This window comes from Callithrix jacchus, chromosome 11 (assembly GCF_049354715.1).
Source record: "Callithrix jacchus isolate 240 chromosome 11, calJac240_pri, whole genome shotgun sequence".
Classification (NCBI taxonomy): domain Eukaryota; kingdom Metazoa; phylum Chordata; class Mammalia; order Primates; family Cebidae; genus Callithrix; species Callithrix jacchus.
Window position 1 is genome coordinate 52,861,504 of NC_133512.1, and position 26,872 is coordinate 52,888,375.

The window sequence follows — 26,872 nt, forward strand, 5'->3', positions numbered from 1 at the left end:
ATACCCTATTTCCAAAAACAGTCACATTCAGAGGTACTGAGGGTTAGGAGTTGAACATATTCTAAGGGTCAAAATTTACCCACGACACAAAAAGACTACTTGTGTTATCTGTTTCCTGGGAGAAATTGCTCCTGCTGCCTCTCACTTACATCTTGACTTTTCAGGTTTTGACCTCAGCTTGCTGACTACATAATTGCCTATCCTGCCATCCCTCAAACCCCTACCAGCACCTCCATATCTCAGGTCAACAGAGACAGATTTTTTTCAGAAGCAGAAATAATATTATAAAGGATGTCCACTGTGTACACGAATTTACAATAGATGCATTTTATGAATGGGGAGAGTTCTGGAACTCTTTCCCCCACAAGTCTGTCTACTCAGGAAGTAAGTCTCTGACTTTATTCTTGTTTTAACTTCTGACCTGAGGATATACCACAGATATCTCTGACTCAAATTCTTACCCCTTTGACCACCTCTCTCTTCTTTTCTACTTTGTCTTCTCACTCTCCTTCTCTTTGGTTGCTTTTCACCAAGACACCAGCCTCACTTCTGAACCAGCAAAGCTTCTTAAACCCTAAGATGGGAAGTCTTGGCCCACCTTAAACTCTGACTTAAACCCTGATTTTTCCATAATGAATGTAAACAGAGAGTCACAAAGATAAAAATTAAACCATATCTCCTTTCCTATTTGGTGACCCTTTATGCTGTCAGCTTACTTTTCTGCAGAGACATAAAAATGTACCTCGAGGATGTGGATCCGTCCCATAATTTGTGTTGTTACTTTCCTTAAATCCAGATAGGATCCCTCCAAGCCAATCCCACTTCTTCCTTGATCTGAGACCCTCTCCTCCAGTTGCTGTGTAGAATTTGACTGGAGAACTTGGTACTAACTACACAAAAAGTCTTCAATTTTTTTTTTTTTTGAGACGGAGTTTCGCTCTCGTTGCCCAGGCTGGAGTGCAATGGCGTGATCTCGGCTCACCGCAACTTCCACCTCCTGGGTTCAGGCAATTCTCCGGCCTCAGCCTCCTCAGTCTTCTATTTTTATATTTGTTCTTTTGCATTAGAAATCCTAAGGGATGGTTTGTTCATGTCTCACTGGGCCCATAACTGAAATACTACTGGGAGATTTCCCCATGTTTACTGACCATTTGATTAACTTCTGTCTATTTCTGGCCCTGAGATAATTTTTTTTTCTGTGACTTGAACAAATAACCTCTATTTTCCTTTCCTTATAAAATGATATACTTACTGCCTATGCATGTTGTTAGGCTTAACAAGGTTACCCAGTGATTACATATGGAGCTGAATCATAAAAAATTTTATGCTTATTTGTATTGGCTATACTAGAGTACAGTTCAGAAGGCATTTATTTATTGCTTACCTACAATGTACCTAGCATTGTGTTGCATATTATTGGTAGTCTACAGCTTGTTAGGAAAATAGTAATGTTCAATGCGGACCTGACTGATCAACATGTAAGATATGGCCCCTGTTTTCAGGTAATTGACAACTTCTCTGGTCAGGAGTACTTTGTATTTTGAGGAAAAAGTAATTAGTTAAATAAAATGTTCTTAGACAAGTGTAGGCATTCACAATCGTAAGAGCTAAAAAAAAAAGGAGAAAGGACTTAATATGTATTCAATATTTTACCAACATTATTCTACTTTATTCTCACCACAAACTTGTAAAGTATCATCCCCATTGCCAGAAGAAGGAACTGAGGCTCAGAGAGGTTTGGTGATTTGCCCAACTTTACACCTAGTAAGTGGGGAATGAAAGTTTAATGGCAAATGCATTGAGTGTATGTCAGTTTAACTATAAAGTTTGTGTGTTCATTGTTACATTAGTTTACTAAGGGTAGATGCCAAACCCTAGAGCATGATTCCTTTGTTTAGTCCTCTTTATTGCTGTTGAATTACAAGTCTTCAGATTCTTCTGCCAAAACATGACATGTCTCTGGGAAGAAGAGCTTAACATGCCTACAGCATGATCCAACTTCTTAGCTGTCCAGTGAAATCTTCCTTTCTCATTTTACAGACTGCTCTTTGCCTGCATTATCCACTCCAGTTGTTACCTCTATGATGCTTCTTCCCATAGCTCCCTTCTGGACATCTCTACCTGGAGAGGTTTCAAATTTAGCACCTCCCAAATCAAACTCATTATCTTCTCACCTCTCCTCCTTTCACTCCTAAGGCTGAGGAAACCTTGCTTCATCTCCATCTTCCATATTACCTTCTAGGTCAGTGTCATCATCAGCCAAAGTTGTTTAAGATAAGAACCTTGTCTAGTCCTATAGTCATCAAGTCCCATGGAGTCTACCTGGACACCACCCACTCCTGCCCCAGGCTCTTATAACCTCTCACTTAGACAATTATAAGGCCACGGGTCTCCCTAGCTGTGTTCTCATTCATTCTTCCCTCTGGCTTTGCCGCCTCACATCCCCAAAACACACACACACACACACACACACACACACACATGCATGAGCTTGGATGGCAGAATATTGCCTTAGTCAACTCTAATCTGTTTTATCAGCTATTCCCCTCTACCCTGTCAGCTCTAGACTCCAGTGAAATCTCTCACTCTTTCTACAAACTGTCTTCTTAGTCTCCAATAAATATCACTGTTTTTCTCCCAACTAAACTTCTACATATCCTTAGAAAATGAACTTGAGTGTAACTACCTGGTGAAGTCTTCCTTGGCTCCTCCTGACTTTTTGAGACAGAGTTAGTTCCATCTTCCTCTATTTTCCTTCCCACCTCATACACCTCATGCCCCTATTAATACTTTTAATATATTATTGCCATTTTTACTGTACTTATAATGCCCCTATAATCTGAGTGCTTCTTAGCAGGAGGGCCATTTCATCTGCATCCTCTTTATCATGAAGTATTTCAACTATTCATAAAAGTATAGCAAAGAATGTAATGAACACTAATGGATCCACTTTCTGGTTTTGTCATATAAAAAAGATCTTTTTTAATAATAGAATATTGCCAGTGGATTGACAACCTCTGTGTCCCTTTTCCCATTCCATTCCCTCTCTTGCCACAAGTATCCATTATCAGGGATGTGCTGTCCCTTCACCCATGCGTGTTTTTACATTTATTACATACATGTGTATCTACAAACAATAATGCAGGGTTTTTAAAATAAGGTTTTAAAAATGATGATATCATCCTGTGTATATCCTTCTGCAATTGAAATTTTCTTTTTGCTCGCAATTATGTTTCTGGAATTTAGCCACATAGGTAGATGTGGGACTCATTCATTAATTTTAACTATTGCATAGTATAGTTTTATGAGCATAGCTCAATTTATCCTTCTTTCATTGCTTGATAGGCCTTTTCTGATTTTGCATGACCATGCTTCCTTGAGCAGCTATGAGGGTTTCTCTAGGGCATACACTGGGTCAAAGGATATGAACATCTTTCACCTCAAGACATCCCGTCACCTTCTTTCTTGCAGGAGTTATACTTACTGATACTCCTACCAGCAGGGTAGAGCATTCCCGCTGCTCCCTACTACCTGATTACCTAGCAAGAATCTAGCACACAAGAGATGGAGAATACCTCTTAACAGAGACTGAAGGAATGAGTGACTAGTGCTTGAAATTATAAAAAGTGAGCCAGAAGAAGCAGAAATACAAGTACTTTTACTGAAATCACCAACAATAGAAAGTCTAGACCCATGCTATTTAAATGTTAGTTAGTTAAAATCAAATTAAGTTAAAAATTCAGTTCCTTAGTGCATGAGCCACATTTCATGTGCTCAACAGCCACTTGTGGCTAGTGGCTCCTGGCTGCTACACTGCACAGCACAGACGTAGACCATTTCCACCATGGCAGGAAATTCCAGTGGACTATGCTGGTCTAGATAATAGGCCTTTCTCATTTCTTCTCTTTGCCCTCTTCCCACCTACCTTAAGCACCTAGTATTTTCATAGTACCTTCTAGATGCCTAGAATTCCCACCAAGTGTTCTTTCCTCAGCTGGAAATCATAATTCATGATTCCTCATCTGATTTCTTTAAAAAATAGTGTTAAAACATACATATCATAAAACTTAACATTTTAACCATTTTTAAGTGTACAGTTCAGTGGCATTAAGTACAATCACCTTGTTGTGCAACCATCACCACTATCCAACTCCAGGACATTTTCATCTTCCAAACTGAAACTCTGTTCCAATTAAACACTAAACTTACCATGCTGCCATCCTCCAACTCCTGACAACTACCATGCAACTTCCTTTCCCTATCAATGTGATTCCTATAGGTACCTGATATCAGTGGAATCATACCATATTGTCCTTTTTTATCTGGCTTAGTGTAATGTCATGGAGGTTCATTCATGTTGCATCAGAATTTCCTTCTTTTTAAGGCTGAATAATATTCCATTGTATGTGTATACCACTCCTCATTGGATTTTATCTTTTCTTTTCCACTCAAGTACCAGTTGGGTGACTGCCTAGCTAAATGAATCCAATCCATAGCATTAACAAAGGCTACAGGCTTAAATTGATGGCCCCTAGAAAATAACATTACAGTGTGGAGCGTTGGGCAGAACAATGGGACAGGAATGAGGATTTCTGGATTCTGGTTCACAGACTTCTGGGTGACAGTGGTTCCCAGACTGCTAGGCTTCCAAAGTTACCTTAACTTTCCAAGTGTCAGTTTCCTTATCTAATAAAAAGGAAGACTTTCTGTTCTAAAATCCTGTGGTTTTTGGAGTACTCTTCAATGCACTGACTGAAGTCAATAAGGAAAGTGGATATGAGGTCAATAGCAAAATGAGTAAGGGAAATATTTTAGGGAAGAGTGGCCTCTAAAACTTTCCAATTCTATACACACACAAAAAGGAGGCAGTTTACACTAAGAGTAAGGCCATATGCATCAAACATTTCTGTGCCTAGTGTCTCCCTGTCTCGAGTCAAGGGCAGAGTCTTAGAAAATTCTTACCTAGTTTACTTAATATTCAACTTTCTATTAGGCCTCTGAGATATTCAAAATCTTGTTTGATTTTATTTGTTTTGTTTTACAAACTTGGTTTCACAGAGTATTTCAAAATAGAAATTAAATTCAATATTTTTCATATTGACTATTGAGCATCTTCTATGTTATTATTCTCTAGTTTATTTCCTTTTACATTTTCTATTTATAAATAATTCTTGAATCTTTACCCTGTTGAGATGCATTTGTTTCCAAGTACTATTAAGAACTTCCCCAGAAAATAAACAGTAGAGATGTGGCCCCCAAAAAAGAGCAGAGATTGACTACACTCCTCCTACTGTAATCTGGCTGGGAAATGACATGGTAAGGAGCAGAAGAACTTTGATGAGCTCATATTCCCACTCTTCTTAGATATCATCCACAGTCTTTATATTTACTTGTATTACCACTGTGTTTCTGACTACTACTTACATGGATTCCAGGCAAAATAAAGCAACATATATATTTTGTATGATGATCACATTTTATGTATGTGCTTTGAGGATTTAACTAGGTATACTCATACGGCCCTAATTCATTAATTTTAACTGCTGCATGGTGTTATGTTTTATGAACATAGTGCAATTTATTTATTTGTTCTTCTGTTGATCATTAGGCTGTTTTCAATTTGTCATTGTATATATCTACACAAACAGATATAAGGGTACTCTCAAAACCTCACTGCTTTGACCCAGGTTTAGGAAATTTGCTTGCCTTACTTTTTTGGGACAAAATTTCTATGAACTCCAAAGAGTTCATTCATTGAACAGATTAAAACTGAGTATCTACAGAGTACAGAGATAAGAAAAAGCAAAGATAAAATCCCTATTCTCAAGAAAGGACCATTGGAATGGATAATAATCAAATAATAGAAAAAAAAAGTATAATATCACAAAGGTAATAAATAATTTGAAGAAAAGGTCCACTATCTTGTAAGAGCATAGAACAGGGAGACCTGCTTGATTTAGGGCATCAGTGTTGGTTTTCCCATAGTCATGTTTGGTCTGAAAAGGGAAAGAAGAATGAGTAAGACTTGGCCTGGTAAAAAAATATGGGGTCTGGGCTGGGCTGGGCTGGGATGGGATGGGAAAGCATCAGAAGCAGAGGGAAAAGCAAGCAGACAGGCCTTGGGCTGGAGGAGGAAGTAGATGATTTGGAGAGAAGGCCCATTTGGCTAGAACAAAGAGTAGAAGAAAAAAGGACGTGAGAAAAACTCAAGAACTAGATGGGAGCGAGAACACAGGACATTTGACTCATACCCTAAAATGAGGGAATGCCATGAGCTCGTTTTAAGCTGGGAAGATACACTAGCAGATTTGGGTTTCAAAACAACAAACTCACTGGCTCCTGTATGGTGAAGCCTTTGTTGGGATCTCTGTTCCAGTTTATGCTGAAGCCATGTGGCTGAAGCTAAGCCTCTTGTAGTCACTGGCAGGACTTAACCAGTTCCTTGAAGATTGATCTGAAATGAGGGAATGCTTTTAAGTAGGAGCATCATCTTTTATAGCATGATGCACAGCAGAGTGAGAAGAGGGTTGATATCATTCATAAAGTGGTGAGAATCTTTAGCACAAAAGAAAATGTATAAGCGAGGTCAAAGTAAGGATGAGTCTATTCACGGAAGAGAAAAAGGATGGGGAGAGAGGAAGTAGCAGCTGAAAGCCTAGCTCCACGAGAAGCCTCTTAGTCATGCCAATGAGTATAGAGATCAGACTATCAGAATAAACCAGGTAAAACACAGGGATAAGGCAGTAGCAGAGACTTCATTTAAAATCTGGAGGGAAAACATAGCTCTCTAGGCTGTCCAAAGTGGACCAAATAGCCTACAAATTGAACAACACAGCAACTACAATCCTACAGTCTCTTGGAGGCCTGAGTGTCCCTATACTCAGCCCACAATTAATCCTCCTCCTTCTTAGAAAATCAAAGTCATGATCTGTGACTTGTGGTACCAACATCATCATGGCTCCTGCTGAGTAACTCATGGGCACCACTCTGTGCTCCCTAGGCTCCAGCCCCTGTCTCAGCTTGAAAAACTCTTGAAGAACTAACTTTTACTTCCCCTATTATTTAACAATGTGTTTTCCCTTCTCATGCTTTGAGTAGACTTTTAGTTTCTAAGACAAGGGGAAAAAAAAAAGAATTCTGAGTTTCAGTTTGCAGTGGGGAAATGCTTTACAATACAAGGGGAGGGAAGAACTCTTCTGGAAAACAATGGTTTTTATTTGGCTGTTTCAAAAAGTACATATTATCATAAGAAAGACTTAGATGCTAACAAAAATACAGTCTCAGAGAAGAGCCTGATTGAAGCATAACTTGATTATGTTGAACAATTACAAATGCCCTTATTAAATGATTGCATTCAAACCACGATAGTTTTATAACTGACTTACAAAAACAAAATTGTAAAAATTTAAGTGACATAATTGTTCTCAGTATCACTACAATTTTCAAATGAAGCAATTTAGCCTTAGAAGCAATTTTACTTTTCATTGTGATATTATTTTGGTGTCAGGCTGCAAGCTTTTGTTCCAATCTAGAGTTCTAGGAATGATGATTAAACCCCGTCTCTCCTTGGCTAAGACAATGATACATTTTTCTAATGTACTAGTCCTTCACATTTTGCTGCGGACTCAGCAGGTTCTGAAAAGAATGGTTTGTAGGCTTCCACTTATTTATATAGTTTCTTTTTAATGAGAATGCGGTAGTTTCTGTAGGGGTATGGATATCTTCCTTAGATTAGTTATCTATGTGAACTCAGAATAAAAATGGCACGTAAAAATGGCACAAACAATATCCTCTTGTGTTTGAGGATATTGATAAATAATGGTAAGACTTTGCACAGTTTTCTTTCAAAATTGCATCCACACTGGAAACAACGTGGCAAATGTCCTGGTATCTCAGGCACATCTCCATAGAATGTTAATCAAAGGTCTATATTTTCAGGTATATGTATAAAGGATCTTCGAAATTCAACAGATAAAAGCTAAAACCATTAACATTCCTATTTTAGTTTCTGTGAATGAAATGGTTTTATGCAACTACTGTCTCTATATTACACACAAAACTCGCAAAGCATGTTTTACACTGGTAATAAGAGCTAAACCTGCTGTATTTCATTTCAGTCTTGCTGATAGCATTTATCAGCAAAATCTGGCTAAAAACACAATATGCAACTTAAGCCTGATCATAACCGGGCTGCAGAGGAGGAAAGTGGGGGGATTATCTGGAGACTGGGAGCACAAATATAAGATTGTATTGTCATTGTGTGCTATAGGCCTTTTGGCAAACTGTAGTGTAAGCCCCAGCTGACAGGCCTTTTCACAACTGACAGAGGAAAATATGAAACTTAAATTCTTCATGACAGATAAATCTGCTGAATGAAAGGAAGACCAATAGGATAACAGTGGGACAAAAAAAAAATTGCTTCTGGGTAACTCCCTTAAATCTACCTCTTTTGTAAATACACAAAATAGGCATTCAATGAATATCTTCTAAACTCCTACCTATCAACTTTGCTAAGCAACCTGTTAAATTGGAATGATAAAATAAGCATCTTTTCTTCAGCAGATGAATACAAAGTCTTATAAAACAGGGGTGGCAGATTAAATTTAATATGTGGGTATGAAAGATGTTTCCTGGATGACTATCAACTGGAGTGGATTTCTTGAACCAAGTTGACATATTACTATTGTAGAGGGCTTATTAATTGAGATATTAAATGTACCTAATCCATCATGATTGGGATCTTTGTCAAATTTTTAAAAAATATGACTATAAGTAATTGCTCTTTTCTGTCAGTGGGCCCTGCATCCCTGAAATGTAATCAGAGACTATTTCTTAGGATTAATATCATTGGCCTTTCCACTGCCAACACGTACCTTTTACCCTTGTCAAAGGCACTAGGGCCTCCAGGGGTCTAGGGTTCTTTGCTTTTCCCCTGCTGGTTTGGCACTGGCATTTTTTTCATCCTGGGACAATTTCATTCTGGTTGGCTCTACCAATTCTATCCAATTCTAGTGGCAGCCTATGGAAAACTACCTCAAACTATGAGTGGCCAGATTGAACTGAAAAAGTAAGGTTTCTTGTTGTCTAATGTTAAAAAAAAAAAACAACTCGTATAACTATTTACTATTAACCTCCCTGCTCTTTTGGCATCTCCTGGAGCAGCATACTTCTATGGTGAAAGGAGGGATTCGTATGTGCTCCTTAAACAGGCTGCCTCTTTTATTTGTGAATGGCCGGACTGCCTTGGCAAACCCCAGGTCAAATTGATAGACACTGTCTTGTTGATAAAGCAAATTTCAGGACCCAAGAGCAGATCTATTTTGAACTGTCATTTTCCCTGGTTGCCATGGCAATTCTTGGCTAATCTGCAGCACAAGAATCAAAATGAGAAAGAGAGAGAGAGAGAGAAAATGAGAATGAATGAGAGGAAGGAAAGATGAAACAGATAAGAGGGCTTTGGTTCATTTTTATTTATTTATTTATTTTCTGAGACTTCATGTTCCCACCAGTGTGGGTTCGTTCCCCAGCCAGCCAGTCCCAGAATGTTGGCGGCAGGACAAGGCCAGAGTCTCAGGCCATGGGAATCTCTAACCAAGTTGCAGGGAGGAAGAAGAAAGGCAGTTAGAGTTAGAGAGACTATGAAAAAGAGATGGAGGAGGAGGGGAGCCAGCCTGGAGTCTGAGAGAAGAATCCAGGCGCCACGGTGTAACAGCTGCCTCAGGTATGCTGGCCAGTTTCAGCTCGTTCCCAGCTCTTTCTGGCAAGCCCCAAGCTCAGGCATGTGCGTGCGCGCGCACACACACACACACACACACAGACACGCACACACACCCGTGCACATACACACACGTGCGCCCATACGTGCACAACTGAGTTGTATCTGTTGAGAAGAAGTTGCTAGGCTGTCCCCAATAATGTCTTTCAGATATTTGCTGTAGAGCTGGGCTTGCTGGGCACCACTTTTCATAATTGTGGTGAAACTATCTAAGACCTTGGTAAATAACAAAATCTACTCAAATACAAAGGGATTTAACTTACTCTAAAGATTATTCTGTTTTGTCTGCTGGATTAAAATTGCTTCCAGAGTTATTAGAGAAACTCAACATTAGCACTTGCCTTTCTATAAAGAAACAAACCACACACACACAAAGGTGCAGCATTATATGGTAATTATCCAAAATGCTACCGCTTGGAATAATAAGGATGTTGTGTGTTTACACAGAATCTTTCTTTTCCAAAGAATTTAAATAGCGACACCACCCGCATCCCATTATCCCTATAAACAGTCTTCTATGAGGAAGATTATCTACCTTACATAGGAGGGGTAACTGAAGCACAGAGAGGCTTTCAAGATCACACAGTAAGGAAACAGCAATTCTAGATTTACCATGTAAAACACTTATTTGGAAGAGTTTTGCTGTTTAAATAAAATATATATTCTTTTCCATCTTGATTCTGTAAAACCAATTTGCAAAGAGTTGTTCCTCTTTAGGGACTCTCCCCTGATGCCTTCCTTGTGTATAGTCTTTATCTTAGCACTTATCAGTGTCTTGTAATACTTCATATTTGCCTGCCTTTTTCCTGAGATTATACTCTTCTTGGGGGATGAGATTTACTCACCTTCTGTCTCCAGTGCTTGCAACATGGTTGATGTCTCTTAAATGTCTCCTGCTTGAATGAATCAAAGAAAAGAGAATGAATGAATTTTTGGACAGTCTTCTAAGAAGGATTTCTAACAAAGTAACAATAAGTGCAAATTTGGACTTTAAAGATGTCTCATCTCATTTTATCTTTGCTGTGACAAATATGTCCACCTTACAAACCTTCTTTTAAGAATCCAGTGAATACATTTAGCGCTAATTCCTTCCCTGCCTGGGCTGTTGGGTTTATTGTTTGGAACAATAAACTTAAACTTGTGGAAATACTAGGGCTCCAGGTAGTCTATTGTAATTATTTTCCTCATAGCCTTCTTTATATATGGGAAAGCATTTAGGTGTGGAGGTTTTGGGAAGTGTTAATGTATGGTTATTATGCTGTATCCAAAACCCTTTCCTGTATGCATTGAATCTTAAAGCCAGACTATTATTTGTGGGAGGAGGTTTAGACCCCAACATAACAATAGGAACAATGATTGCTCTTCAAGGAGACTACAAATTTAACTCTCTTTTACACATTTTTCAGTGATCAATACAAAAAAAAGGCAAGGTAATATATGTTAATCTTTACTAGATGTACTTTATGTATCCCCTTACATTGGAAGCCTAGCAGGAGTAAAATGTCACAACAGACATTTACTGAAATACCTGGGGAAATGTAACAAAAAGTGTTAGAGGAAAATGGTCTTTCAGCTAAATTACCTAATATATTTGCTAATGGTATCTGATTTAAAAGCCATAAAAATACCAAGTTAAAAGCACATTAGAAGATGTGTTATATTTATAAGTGTTTGTCACCTTGGCAACAAAAGCTATATTCCAAATCTAACACTAGCTATGATGGGCCAAGACCTTTTAAAATTGGTAAATACTTCTTTATGGCAATGATCTGCTTTCAGCTACTGAATGTTAGAACTAGAAAAGGCAAGTTCTTCATTGCTTAGCAATTTTTTTGCCAGCTTTCTACCATAGATAAGCTTTTGCTTTTTTTTTCCATTAGTTACTATGGTTTATTCTTAATGAGAAATATAATGCATTTTCAAATAAAGTATCAGTCTTAATTATTCCCTTCTTACACTTAGAAATCTAGGTATAATAGCAGATTCCTAAAGATAGCATTTATTTATCAACCTACACTTCACTCTATCAACCATAGCACTAATCTTGGTTAATGGATAAATACTATAGTTACATGCTATAAAATCAACTGTATGCTACAAATACCTATCTTCCTAAAGAGCTGGATGAAATATGTTCAGTTTAGTAGGAGGTCATACATGAGGAAAGTTTTCACATACTTTTACCTCCCCAGTGAGCTGCATGAGGACTGAAAATTATCCTTTACTATGTCTCACTTCAATTCTGCTTAGTGCTGTTGCATCTAGTGAAGATGAACAGTTTGGTGGTGGGAACCCATGCTTGAAAAGGTAGATTTTAGGTGGACCTAAAAGAGGTTTAGATTTGGACTCTTACAGTTCTTTCTTCATTTTCTAAGCTCCAATCTGATTTTCAAATTCTATAAAAAATGCTTGGGTCATGTACCAGTCAAAGATTATAATTCCAAGAGTCTAACTAGATTCCCATGTGGTTGAACCAATTTTCAGAAGTAAACCATGGAAAAGGTCTGGGTAAACACACATTCTCTGTGGGCTGTGGCTGTTCACTGGGAGCCTAGACAAGTTGTCTCTGCAGCCAGCTAGGGAAAACCCAAACCCAACTCGTGATCTATAATCATGCTCAGCAGGTTCTCAGATACAGGGGCAACTCAAAGGGCCTAAGATCATCATTTCCAAGCAACCTTCTCACACAAGGAAATTATGTCTCTCTTTCACCTAAAAAAATTCAATGAAAATTCCCTACCACACCAGACCACACTAAAAGTTGCCACAAAGTACATCTTAGCTTCCTCTATATTTTCTCAGAAACAAGGTTTTCTTAGTGAGTATTAAAAATAAGGTTCAGTCTACAAGACAGGGAAATTAATGGTATACAAAGAGAATGTTCTAGAAGAGTACAAGATAAGCCTGCACCAAGAACTAATAAATTAAGCTAGTAGCTTTGAGTTCAAATATAAACCATGTGAACAAGGCTGACATCATGTATTAAAACATAGTTAAATCAGATTTACCTTCCATTGACTGAAGACAAAGAATCACATGGATTGACATGTATTCTAGTACTTAAATACACAGTTTTCATGTGATTGATAAATGTAACTGATCTCTTAAGAATGTTCTGGCTATATCATGTTACCACTAAGTCCTTTGTTTAACTCCTAATTAATCAATTACCCAGTCACAATCTGTTGGAACATTTTTAAAATGCTGTTTATTTTTGTCTCAACATGACTTTTATTTTTTTTTATTTATTTATTTTTTGAGACAGAGTCTCACTCTGTCACCCAGGCTGGAATGCAGTAGGGTGATCTTGACTGAGTGCAACCTCTGTCGCCCTAGTTCAAGTGATTCTCCTGCCTCAGCCTTCTCAGTAGCTGGGATTATAGGTGCCTGCCACTGCGCCTGGCTAATTTTTGTACTTTTAGTGGAGTTGGGATTTCACCATCTTGGCTAGGCTGGTCTTGAACTCCTGACCTCGTGATCCACCCGCCTTAGCCTCCCAAAGTGTTGGGATTACAGGTGTGAGCCACTATGCCTGGCCTCAATATGACTTTTAAATAGCATAGATGGAAAATCATAGCATCATGTTTAAAAATCATCATATACCATATTATTTAAAGTATTAAAATTCCATAATTTCATTTCACTACCCAAAAAATACAAGCAAAAGGTTAACTGTAGCCTGAATTTCACAACATATAAAGACACAGGGTACTGCATAAAAACTACCTTAAACGAGTGAAAAATAAAACATGCAGTATTATTTTTCTAAGAGAATAAAGGGCTCATGGGGAAAGAGACTGACTCTTTTTCAACTTTATATCTTCTGCATAGGAGCTAAGTAACAAAATATTTGTAGAAATTTTCATTAAGTCTATTTTATATGTTATTCATAATATGTGCAAATTAAGGAATGGCTATCTACCTAAATATGCAGCCAAGAAAAAATGTTGAAGAGTAAAATAAAAGAACATGATTCACTTCCATTTTGTTGAAATTTACCTGAAGATATATTTGCCTTATATACCTAAAAGATGAGCAGAAATTCGACGAAGAGATGGAGCCACAGTAACATAACTAAAGGCAGAAAGTGAGAATTAGCATGGCAGGAACTTTCAGGAGGCTTGCTTTGTTGAGTGAAAGTTGTAGGTTCAGAGGCAGGAAATGTGTTTAGGTCAGGTGGGGCCAGTTGTAATCAGGAAAGGAAGCTAACACTTGCTGAGTGCCAGGTCTTGCACAGAGGTTCCCTGGGGTCACTCCTCATGACAACGTGGTGAAGTAGGTGTGATTATCCTTACTTACAGATTGAAAGAGAGTCTCAGAAAGTTTAAATGACTGACACAGTGGCTCTCTGCAAGTATGTGGCAAACATGAGGCATAGTCCAATGTTCTTTTAAACACACTACATTGTATTAAAAACCAGGCAGAGAGATGTAGAGATTAACTTACATGGAAAGCAACAACACATAAACCAAGTCCAGAGAGGTGGAATCTAAACAAACAATTTAAAAACACAAATGGCCTAATAAGACCCCTAACTGCTTTGGGAGTTTCCCATGTGTAAAATGAGCAATATTATCACATAATTATGTTCTTATTCTGATCAGGGCCAACTGATTAATTTTCAGTTACGAATTTCAAAGTAGTACTGATTAAGAATTCGTTGCTTAGGGTATTACTGTTCATTATTCCAGAAGACCCCAGGTGTGATTTGGAAAACATAAAATATTCTTAAAGCAGATCTAGTGCAGGAATTCAGACATTGTCTTTACTGGAGACCTGACTGATCTGCCACTATACTCTTCCTTTGCGGTTTACATGCTGCTTCCCCATATACGATACTGGCATCCTATTCGGAAGTTGATTGTTGCATTTTGGTTTATGTTTCATACAACAACAGCCTTGAGCCACTTCTAAGAGAGGATAATAATGACAAATTTGAAAATTTCTCCCCAGGAAAGGAGGCTGTGGTGAAAACAAGAAACAGCATTTAAGCAGCTACTATTAAAGGCATCTTAATTTTCTGTTGACAAACATGAATTCTAAAAGATTTGCAGGGAGGTTTCTGGGCTGACTGCCATAAAGCCTGTCTAGGACAATGTTTTCTGGTTCTACAGAAGTGCCAATGAAATCTTCATTCTTCTGTTGATTACTTTCAGTGGGAGTCTTTATGTCTTAAAAACCACAGCACTCTAGGTTGCTGGTTCCCCAGCTCTTCTCACATTCTTACAGTCTCTTGACCTCCTCTCCTGGAACAGGCTCTCCTAATCTCAAACACCAGTGTAGACTTGAGACAGGAGTGCTGGAAGGAGCTCTGTGCTTTAAGGAGCATTGACTCCACAAGTAGCACATCCATTCTTTCAGCAGAAGCAGACTTGTTTTTCTTTTCTTTTCTTTTTTTTCCCCCTCTCTGTATAAAAAAGCCAATCTGCCAGAAGTTTTAAGGTGGTCAGGTTTATTGAGGAAGGATTTACATACAACAAAATGCATTCTTTCTAGGTATAGTGTTGCATTTGACTGGTCTGTTTTGGGGTTCAGGTTAGCCTTTTTCACGATGTCCTATACATGGAATCATAGTGTACAACTCTCTCCATCTGACTTCTTTTACTCAGGATAGTGCGTTCCAGACTCATTTATGTTGTTCTAGGTATGGGTTCCCTGATATGAGTAGAGTCCATTGTGTGGATATGCCACCATGTATTTAACAACTGACAAGTATTTGAGTTGTTTCCAGTTTTTTGAATTTGTGAATAAAGCGGCTAGAAATATTTGTATTACAAAAGGGAGACTATTCCCCTTTATTTGGATTTGTATCTACTATGTCAAGAAATATTTGAGACAGCAAATTGTCCTCCAACTTTTAAAAAAGGTTAAAATGAAAAGCAAAATACCTACCCTTTTTCAAGAATATTAGCCTATAGGTGGTCTTCTTTATAAAGTTTTAAGAAACACTTCTTTTTTTAACATGAGCTTGTTTTATCAATCATTCTGTTTTCAAACTGTTGTTATGATAGACCTCTATTTTATTAAGATAGTCTATTTTCTTTTAGGAGAGATTTTGATACAATATAAAAAGTAAGAAATTGATTTGCATTTCAAACACTTGTTTTTTTTTTTTTTTTTTTTTGCTACTTTGGTCTATGAATTCTAGCTGAGACTTTGCCCATCTTTATTTCTCCAATTCTGTGTCTTAAATCTTGTAACACATAACAGTCCTTTCATTCCAAGGAAAGATTTTTTTCCATCAATTTCTTCCCTAGGTCCTTAAAACGTCAATAGGGTCTTTTGCCAATCCATTATACTTTAAGACATCTTATATTACATTCAAATACAATTAACTCCTGGGGATTTAAAAAATCAATAGTTATTTTGGTGTTTTAAATGTCAAAAGGTATAGACACTAGAGCTGCCCTGTACTCTACAAGGGTTTTTATAAAACAGAATTTATAGTAAGTTAAACAATAAAGCCCTATCACTGAGTATTATCTGATAAAACACAGAGCTAAGATGTGGCAGTGAGATCTGAAATAATGAGAGTGTGTTGAGTTTTATGCTTCCCAGCATTCTGCCTTCTTTAGGAATGGTAGCAGGTCTTTTTTCCCAGGCACTTACCCATCCACCCATGCATACAGGCCTGGTCTACATACTACATCTTAACTGTGTTCCACTACATTCCAGTCATTCAGATGTCACTCTGCTGCCCCATGTGGAGCACCTGGAAGGACAAATCTCGAAGACACCTGAACTTTTTATCTGACTAGACCTCTGAGTATTCTAGGAACTAACTACAGTCAAAGTCAATGGTGTGTTTTTTTTATTTTTATTTTTGTGTCTTCTTTAAGAATTTTCTATCCAGGCTTGCCCAGAAGCCTTAAAGATCTTTAATTGTTTTGTCTTCTCAAGGTTTTAAAATTTTGAAGTTTTGCTATCGATGACCAAATGACTAAACCATTTTGAATGGTGTGTGTGTGTGTGTGTGTGTGAATAAAGTACGGCTATTCCCCCCCCCACGTGGATAACTAGTCTTCTCAACACGTAGAAGTAACTTGTTCACTCTTTGCCCTTTGATCCTTATTAGCAGACTTGCTATATACAAAATTTCCATAATGTGTTAGTCTCTTCCTGGACATTCCATTCTTTTCTATTGGTTTCCTAAAAGTGATAATATCATTTTACTTTATTTATCATTACTTTAGAATAAATTTCTATCTAGTAAAGTATGTCCCTTCATCTGGTTCTACTATCTCTTCTGTTATTCTTGGCTATTCTTAATTCATTGTTCTTGCTAACATATTTTAGAATCAGCTTTTCAATGTAAAGAAAACTGTCTGCTGTAACTATATTAATAGGAAACAAAAATATAAGAATATTTCATTAACTACTTCATAAAATTCAAATTGTTTTATAATCCATCATTTATCTATGTCTTACAAATTTTATAGCTCCTATAGTCTTGACTACCTAATAACATATCTGTTGATGATGATATAGAGGAAATTCAAGCACAAAATTATTTGACCACTTTTGTACTATATTGCTTTTATTTGCATCTTTCTAACTGGCTCATATGTCCTTTTCTATATCACTTATAAATTTTTATCAGTTACAATTCTATATTAGTCAGAATTCAATGCAAAAGGAGACCACCTTAGGTATTATTGGCAGGAAAAATTTTTTCTTTTTCTTTTTAACTTTTTTTTCTTCTTTGAGGCAGAGTTTCGCTCTGTGGCCCAGGCTAGAGTGCAAACAGAATTGCATGAACTCAGCTCATGGCAACCTCTGCCTCCCAAGTTCAAGCAATTCTCCTGCCTCAGCCTCCCGAGTAGCTATGATTACAGGGGTGCACCACCACACCTGGCTAATTTTTATATTCTTAGTAGAGACAGGATTTCACCATGTTGACCAGACTAGTCTCAAACTCCTGCCCTCAAGTGATCCACCTGCCTTGGCCTCTCAAAGTGCTGGGATTACAGGCATGAGCCACCATGCTGGGCCTTTAGCAGGAAGAATTTAATGCAAAGAATGACTACTTACAAAATTATTAGATGTGTCAAAGGATCAGGCTGTAGTCTGGGTCTCTAAAAGTGACTGCAGAATGATACAGAACCCATCTACCAGCTACCTCCACTGAGGCACTAGGAGAGCTGTGCCTGGGTCAAGAACCTGCCACCTCTCTGCTGCCACTGCTTCTGGCTATCAAAGGAGGTATAATGCAGGGATTAGGAAATCTAATCAAGTAATCTTAATGAGTAAAGGCTGCCACAACTGCTTTTACTCATCACCAAGTAAACCTTAGTGTGGACACTGGGATATTCATGCAGAGAAATCTCATGTTTTCACAGCCATGTTTTTCAGCAGACACAGCCAAAAAGGAACAGGAAAATGGCCTTGCCTCACCTCAGGCTTCTAAATCTTATATATTGTGTTGAACTGATGGAATTTAATTTGCATCTAGAACCCTAGCTGTGAGGAAATACAGAAATGAGGATGTTGGCTTCCAAGTTGCCCAAGTTGCCCATAGTGTCCAGCATCTGGTTTTTGTTCATTTTTTGTTTAGGTTTTTGATTTTTTAATTTTTTTTTTTTTTTTTTTGCTTGTAAGCAACTAAAGTTTACTATGGCCAACATAAGCAAAAAAGCAATTTATTGGAAAGAGAGAGTCGTTACATAGACAAAGAACGAACATTCAAGTCTTAGAAAAGGTGGAATGCAGGGCAAGTCTGAGAACTTAGGTAATGGAACCTAAGAACTAACTCTAAATCTCTCTCTCTCTCTCCCCCTACCCCCATTGTATGGCTCAGCTCTAACTGCATCATGTCTGTTCACAGGATTCTATCCCTAGGAATCACCGCTTAAGATACAAATTTCCAGGAAGAAGAGTCTCATTGCCCCAGTTAGGGTCAAATTATCGCTTCAGTGGTGGTGATATTGGTGAGAAGGTACACTCTCCCAGTTGACTATTCCCTCAGAATCTCCTAGAGTCCAGAAGTAGCTCATGTACAGAAAAAAAAAAAAAAAAAGAGGCTGGACAGACAAAATATACCAGTTGTCTCTTCCAGTGAGTCAGTCTGATAGTGGCATTGCCTCGAAGTTACATACCTACTGAAATAGATTCTTTTTTTTTTCCTTTGTTTTTTATTGCATTTTAGGTTTTGGGGTACATGTGCAGAACGTGCAAAATAGTTGCATAGGTACACACATGGCAGTGTGTTTTTCTGCCTTCCTGCCCCTCACCCACTTTTGGCATTTCTCCCCAGGCTATCCCTCCCCAGCTCCCCCACACGCTGTCCCTCCCCTATTCCTTCCAATAGACCCCAGTGTGTAGTACCCCCTTCCCTGTGTCCATGTGTTCTCATTTTTCCTCACCCGCCTATGAGTGAGAATATGTGGTATTTCATTTTCTGTTCTTGTGTCAGTTTGCTGAGGATGATGTTATCCAGATTCATCCATTTCTTTACAAAGGATGTGAACTCATCATTTTTGATTGCTGCATAGTATTCCATGGCGTATATGTGCCACATTTTCCCAGTCCAGTCTATCATCAATGGGCATTTGGGTTGGTTCCAGGTCTTTGCTATTGTAAACAGTGCTGCAATGAACATTCGTGTGCATGTGTCCTTATAGTAGAATGATTTATAGCCCTTTGGATATATACCCAGTAATGGGATTGCTGGGTCAAATGGAATTTCTGGTCCTAGATCCTTGAGGAATCGCCACACTGTCTTCCACAATGGTTGAACTAATTTATACTCCCACCAACAGTCTAAAAGTGTTCCTATTTCTCCACATCCTCCCCAGCATCTGTTGTCTCCAGATTCTTTAATGATCGTCATTCTAACTGGAGTGAGATGATATCTCAATGAGGTTTTGATTTGCAGCTCTCTAATGACCAGTGATGATGAGCATTTTTTCATATGTTTGTTGGCCTCATGTATGTCTTCTTTTGTAAAGTGTCTGTTCATATCCTTTGCCCATTTTTGAATGGGCTTGTTTGTTTTTTCCCTGTAAATCTGTTTGAGTTCTTTGTAAATTCTGGATATCAGCCCTTTGTCAGATGGGTAGACTGCAAAAATTTTTTCCCATTCTGTTGGTTGCTGATTCACTCTAGTGACTGTTTCTTTTGCCGTGCAGAAGCTGTGGAGTTTCATTAGGTCCCATTGGTCTATTTTGGCTTTTGTTGCCAATGCTTTGGTGTTTTGGTCATGAAGTCCTTGCCTACTCCTATGACCTGAATGGTTTTGCCTATATTGTACTCCTGGGTATTTTATTCTTTTTTAGCAATTGTGAATGGCAGTTCGTTCTTGATTTGGCTCTCTTTAAGTCTGTTACTGGTGTATAGGAATGCTTGTGATTTTTGCACATTGATTTTATATCCTGACATTTTGCTGAAGTTGCTTACCAGTTTCAGGACATTTTGGGCTGAGACGATGGGGTCTTCTAGATATACTATCATGTCATCTGCAAATAAAGACAATTTGGCTTCCTCCTTTCCTATTTGAATAAGCTTCATTTCTTTTTCTTGCCTGATCGCTCTGGCTAGAACTTCCAGTACTATATTGAATAGGAGTGGTGAGAGAGGGCATCCTTGTCTAGTGCCACATTTCAAAGGGAATGCTTCCGGTTTTTGTCCATTCAGTATGATATTGGCTGTTGGTTTGTTGTAAATAGCTTTTATTACGTTGAGATACGTTCCACCAATACCGAGTTTATTGAGGGTTTTTAGCATAAAGGGCTGTTGAATTTTGTCCAATGCCTTCTCTGTGTCAATTGAGATAATCATGTGGTTTTTGTTTTTGGTTCTGTTTATGTGGTGAATTACGTTTATAGACTTGTGTATGTTGAACCAGCCTTGCATCCCTGGGATGAATCCTACTTGGTCATGATGGATAAGTTTTTTGATGTGCTGTTGCAGTCAGGTTGCCAGTATTTTATTGAAGATTTTGGCATCTATGTTCATTATGGATATTGGCCTGAAGTTTTCTTTTCTTCTTGAGACTCTGCTGGGTATTGGTATCAGGATGATGTTGGTCTCATAAAATGATTTGGGAAGGATTCCCTCTTTTTGGATTATTTGGAATAGTTTCAGAAGGAATGGTACCAGCTCCTCTTTGTGTGTGTGGTAGAATTCAGCTGTGAACCCATCTGGACCTGGACTTTTTTTGTGTGGTAGGCTCTTAATTGCTGCCTCGACTTCAGACCTTGTTATTGGTCTATTCATAGTTTCAGCTTCCTCCTGGTTTAGGCTTGGGAGGACACAGGTGTCCAGGAATTTATCCATTCCTTCCAGGTTTACTAGTTTATGTGCATAGAGTTGTTTGTAATATTCTCTGATGATGGTTTGAATTTCTGTGGAATCTGTGGTAATTTCCCCTTTATCATTTTTTATTGCATCTATTTGGTTGTTGTCTCTTTTCTTTTTTATCAGTTTGGCTAGTGGTCTGTCTATTTTGTTGGTCTTTTCAAAAAACCAACTCTTGGATTTATTGACTTTTTGAAGGTTTTTTTGTGTCTCTATCTCCTTCGGTTCTGCTCTGATCTTAGTTATTTCTTGTCTTCTGCTAGGTTTTGAGTTTTTTTGATCTTGCTCCTCTAGCTCTTTCAATTTTGATGATAGGGTGTCAATTCTGGATCTCTCCACTCTTCTCATGTGGGCACTTATTGCTATATATTTTCCTCTAGAGACTGCTTTAAATGTGTCCCAGAGATTCTGGTACGTTGTGTCTTCATTCTCATTGGTTTTGAAGAATTTCTTTATTTCTGCCTTCATTTCATTGTTTATCCAATCAACATTCAAGAGTCAGTTGTTCAGTTTCCATGACGCTGTGCGGTTCTGAGTTATTTTCTGAATTCTGAGTTCTAACTTGACTGCACTGTGGTCTGAGAGACTGTTTGTTATGATTTCAGCTGTTTTGCATTTGCTGAGGAGTGCTTTACTTCCTACTATGTGGTCAATTTTAGAGTAGGTGTGATGTGGTGCTGAGAAGAATGTATATTCTGTGGTTTTGGGATGGAGAGTTCTATAAATGTCTATCAGGTTTGCTTGTTCCAGGTCTGAGTTCAAGCCCTGGATATGTCTGTTAATTTTCTGTCTGGTTGATCCGTCTAATATTGACAGTGGAGTGTTAAAGTCTCCCACTATTATTGTGTGGGAGTCTAAGTCTCTTTGTAAGTCATTAAGAACTTGCCTTATATATCTGGGTGCTCCTGTATTGGGTTCATATATATTTAGGATCGTTAGCTCTTCTTGTTGTATCGATCCTTTTACCATTATGTAATGACCTTCTTTGTCTCTTTTGATCTTTGTTGCTTTAAAGTCTATTTTATCAGAGACAAGAATTGCAACTGCTGCTTTTTTTGCTCTCCATTTGCTTGGTAAATCCTCCTCCATCCCTTTATTTTGAGCTTTTGTGTATCCTTGCTTGTGAGATGGGTTTCCTGGATACAGCACACCGATGGGTTTTGGCTTTTTATCCAATTTGCCAGTCTGTGTCTTTTGATTGGTGCATTTAGCCCGTTTACATTTAGGGTTAATATTGTTATGTGTGAATTTGATACTGCCATTTTGATGCTAGCTGGCTGTTTTGCCCATTAGTTGATGCAGATTCTTCATTTTTTTGATGCTCTTTATCATTTGGTATGTTTTTAGAATGGCTGGTACTGGTTGTTCCTTTCTATGTGTAGTGCCTCTTTCAGGAGCTCTTGTAAAGCAGGCCTGGTGGTGACAAAATCTCTGAGTACTTGCTTGTTTGCAAAGGATTTTATTTTTCCTAGTTATGAAGCTCAGTTTGGCTGGATATGAGATTCTGGGTTGAAAGTTCTTTTCTTTAAGGATGTTGAATATTGGCCCCCACTCTCTTCTGCTTATAGAGTTTCTGCCAAGAGATCTGCTGTGAGTCTGATGGGCTTCCCTTTGTGGGTGACCTGCCCTTTCTCTCTGGCTGCTCTTAGTATTTTCTCCTTCATTTCAACCCTGGTGACTCTGACGATTATGTGCCTTGGGGTTGCTCTTTTTGCAGAATATCTTTGTGGTGTTCTCTGTATTTCCCGGACTTTAATATTGGTCTGCCTTGCTAGGTTGGGGAAATTTTCCTGGATAATATCCTGAAAAGTATTTTCCAGCTTGGATTCATTCTCTTTGTCACATTCTGGTACACCTATCAAACGTAGGTTAGGTCTCCTCACATAGTCCGACATTTCTTGGAGACTTTGTTCATTCCTTTTTGCACTTTTTTCTCTAATCTTGGTTTCTCATTTAATTTCATTGAGTTGATCTTCAACTTCTGATATTCTTTCTTCTGCTTGGTCAATTCGGCTGTTGAAACTTGTGCATGCTTAGCAAAGTTCTCGTGTTGTGTTTTTCAGCTCCTTCAATTCATTCATATTCCTCTCTAAGTTATCCATTCTTGTTATCATTTCCTCGAATCTTTTTTCACATCTTTTTTCAAGGTTCTTAGTTTCTTTGCATTGATTTAGAACATGTTCTTTTAGCTCACAGAAGTTTCTCATTATCCACCTTCTGAAGTCTGATTCTGTCATTTCGTCACACTCATTCTCCATCCAGCTTTGTTCCCTTGCTGGTGAGGAGTTTTGGTCCTTTGTAGGAGGCGAGGTGTTTTGGTTTTGGGTGTTTTCTTCCTTTTTGCACTGGTTTCATCCCATCTTTGTGGATTTATCCACCTGTCATCTGAGTAGTTGCTGGCTTTTTGATTGGGTCTCTCAGTGTACGCCCAGATTGTTGATGCTGAAGTATTTCTGTTACTTGGTTTTCCTTTTAACAGTCTAGCCCCTCTGCTGTATGACTGCTGAGGTCCACTCCAGTCCCTGCTGCTTTGGGCTTCGCCCAGCTGCTGTGGGCTCTGCCCTACTGTCCTGGGCTCCGCCCTGTTGCCCGTTGGCTCTGCCCTGCTGTTGTGGGCTCCTTGTTATGGCGAATTGCCTTGGCAATGGCAGGCTGTGTCAGCAATGGGCGTGTACCTCAGAAGGGGTGGAATGCCTCGGTAATGGCAGACACCCCTTCCCCACAGAGCTGCACCGTCCTGTATTCAGCTGTGCCCGCAGTGAAACTCTCAACCCCGAGCATTTCAAATTGCCGTTTTGTTTGTCCCTGTGGGGGTGGGACCTGCCGAGCCTGATCACCTGGCTCCCTGCCTCAGAGCCCTTTCTCCCTGTTTTTTTTTTTTTTTTAAAGTTGAACGGATGACTCTCTCCCAGGTGTTTTAGTCACCTGCTGGTAGGGTACTGGGATCTGTGTGATTTCCCTTGCAGGGGCCCACTGCACTGGCTCAAATGTCGCTTCCCGGGAATCTCCTTGTCTGACTCACTGTCCAAGTCCTGTTTATTCAGATGGATATGCTAATCTGCCCTCCCAAATCTCAGATTGCTGGTTTAACAGGGCACCCAGATCAGTGCGTTTTGTGTGGTGTGCCGCTGCCCTGCGGCGCTGGCCGAAATGGCCCGGGCAAGCCGAGAGGGCTGTGCTGGCTTCCCATGACTCTCCTACACCTGGGAATTTCCCCGTTCTGTGGGCAAAAAAGATCCGTCTGGAAATACAGCTAGGACTCATCCTCTGCGCCTTCTCTGAGAGCTGCAATCTGGAGTTGTTCCTACCACGCCATCTTGGAAAACTCCCCTGAAATAGATTCTTATACCACAAAACTTTTGTAAAATACATTGAGTCTTTACATTCAAAATGTAAATATAAAAGTCAAAATTATAGACTAGAATATTTTAGTATTGATCTTTTAGTTTTATAGGTAAGTTTTGCTACATGTTTGAAATATTTCATTTTGCAGATATAGAAAATGAGATCCCTCAAGGAGTATAAAGTGTTTCCTTTGCATAAAGTCACACAAATAGGTATAGAATCAGATACAGAGGCCGCTCTTCCAGAAATGTTCCTATACATGCCTTAATGGTTAAAGTGCTCTTTGTCTTTAACTGGCTTTGTTATATAGGAGGTATATTTTGGGTTCTCATCCATATATAGCACTTATGCACAGTACATTTTAGAGAGCAGCCTGACTTACACCTACCTGCCTTATCTCATGTTTGCATCCGTAAGGCCCCTGAGCTGTCACGATGACAGCATGATTCAAAAATTAATGACACATGGAAATTCACAGGCCCCCAGAAAAGAAAGTTTCTCCCACACTGCTAAGAAAAAAAAAAAACACTCCATGCCAATATACTAAAAAGAAAGTTGCTGCAAACCATGGAATTATGACCCACAACAGAATGTATACTATAGAGTTACCGTGTTACTGGCAAGAATCTTCCCAAATAAATTATAATGAAGCTCCAAGCTGCAGAAACAATCAGATCTTGAAGTGTTGAAACCATTACCAATATGAGTTTCTCATTTTCATGGCTGTGAGTTGGGAAATAACTGAAGGAGATTGTTAGTCTCTGGGTGCCTCAGTCTCTTGCCTGTCTTTCTCATTCTATTCTCCCTTCTTCTGTCTCCCTATCATGGATTGATAAGTTCTTTCTCCTAATAATATCATGCACACTCTCACTAGGGTCTCATAGTTCTCTTTCCTAGTAACTCTGAGGGTAAGTGGGGGATGAGCACTTGACGAGCTTGTGAGATGGAGTTTGCCCTCTTGGACCTCTACGTTTGCCCTAAGAAGAACATATCCCAGGTAGCTGCCTGGTCTGAGGAAGACGGGGAACAGAGCCTCCTGGCTGACTTGCAGACCTGCATCTTGAGGCAGAGAAGCCGAATAGATCCCAGTCAGCCCTCTGGGTAGGGTACTGACCTCTAGCTAGCCTGCATATCATACATATGCAGGAGAAGCCTCCCAGAGATCCATCGAGCTAACCCATAGATGCGTGATAAATGCATGCTTCTTGTATGCTGCTAAGAGCTTGTGATTGTTTGTTGTTTGGTGTTACTACAGCAGTGGCTAAGAGATTCATTCCTAATTCCTCTTTTCCTCTCTCCCCTTGTCTCTTGCTCCATCTTCCTCAACCTTGAGAAGTCTCCCTCCTCAGCTAGTGCTGGTCCCTTAGGTTAATTACCTGTCTCCTAAATAGTAAGTAGCAAGTAATCTACTTTCAAAAAGTTTATCACAACAAAGGAAAGGAGTCCATATAAAAGGATATAAGCAGACAATACTTAGATGAGTTAGCAATATCTTTTTTCTAAGAGGCATTTTGGATGTGTGTGTTCACATTTGCTGGTGTATGTCACTATCAATTTGAGTAATTGTCACTGTAACACCATATATTATAAATTGAAGCACAGAAACAAATGGTGTTGAGGGTAACTCTGTCTTGCAAGCGATTCATCATCCCATAGCATGGGATTTCTTCAGGAGAAAATAAATAGCGAGAAGAATCTCAATTCTCCTCCACCCCTAGTCCTATCCCCAGCTCCCACCCCCACAAAATATATAACATCTTTTCTTCCTTAGTCTCCTGTTGGCCTTTTTCTTTTCTTTTTTCCCAGACTGTCTATTATGGAGTGATATACTAGGCAGAGTCACCATTCCTTTTTCTTCTTTACTGTGTAAATGTCAGTTGAAAGTATGCCAAGTTCCAGACACAATATAATCATAATACTACCACTGTGTTTCTGGATTAATTAATCATAATGAATGAAATTTTTCTTGATTCTGTATGCCAAGCCTGGAAGCATAATTAAATTTCATCTTTGACTTCTGTAGCCTGAAGCAACCACTTAAACTCAGCTGTCATAAGGCTTTTGGAGGGAGATCAAAAAACACTAAATAGAAAAAAAAAAGATCCAACTTGCAAAAAGCCATAGAAGGAAACAGAAAACATTCTTTTAATATACCAAAAGAAAGGCATCTACATATATATTAAAAGAAGGGCACAATAAAATGTTGCTATTTTCCAAATATGATTAAAAATGTGATGATACTGCCTTTCAAAATCTTTGTTTTCTCCTAAACAATCTGAAAATAGTATTAGACATGAGCAAAACACACATTGGAATAGTGAATGGGGACATTGAAAGTCTCAGTGAAAACTAAACTAATTTTGAAACGATCAGAACTTGATTTCAGCTTTAGAACCACTAAATCAATAAGAAAACATCTAAGTTACTGTTTTTGAAATCATGTAACTATAACAAGGA

At 38.6% G+C, this 26,872-nt stretch overlaps 1 long non-coding RNA gene across 9 annotated transcripts in view; it reads right to left on the reverse strand.

Annotated features, from left to right (window-relative positions):
• Positions 1-26,872, reverse strand: part of LOC103794834 (uncharacterized) — a 170,938-nt gene that overhangs the window by 71,566 nt on the left and 72,500 nt on the right. For 8 of the 9 annotated variants that reach the window (XR_008473376.2, XR_008473382.2, XR_008473377.2 and 5 more), the window contains one exon: positions 10,621-10,668. This is a non-coding gene — a long non-coding RNA (uncharacterized LOC103794834). Of the gene's footprint in view, positions 1-10,620; positions 10,672-26,872 lie in introns of all 9 variants that reach the window. The other variant, XR_008473378.2, reaches the window with a different exon arrangement.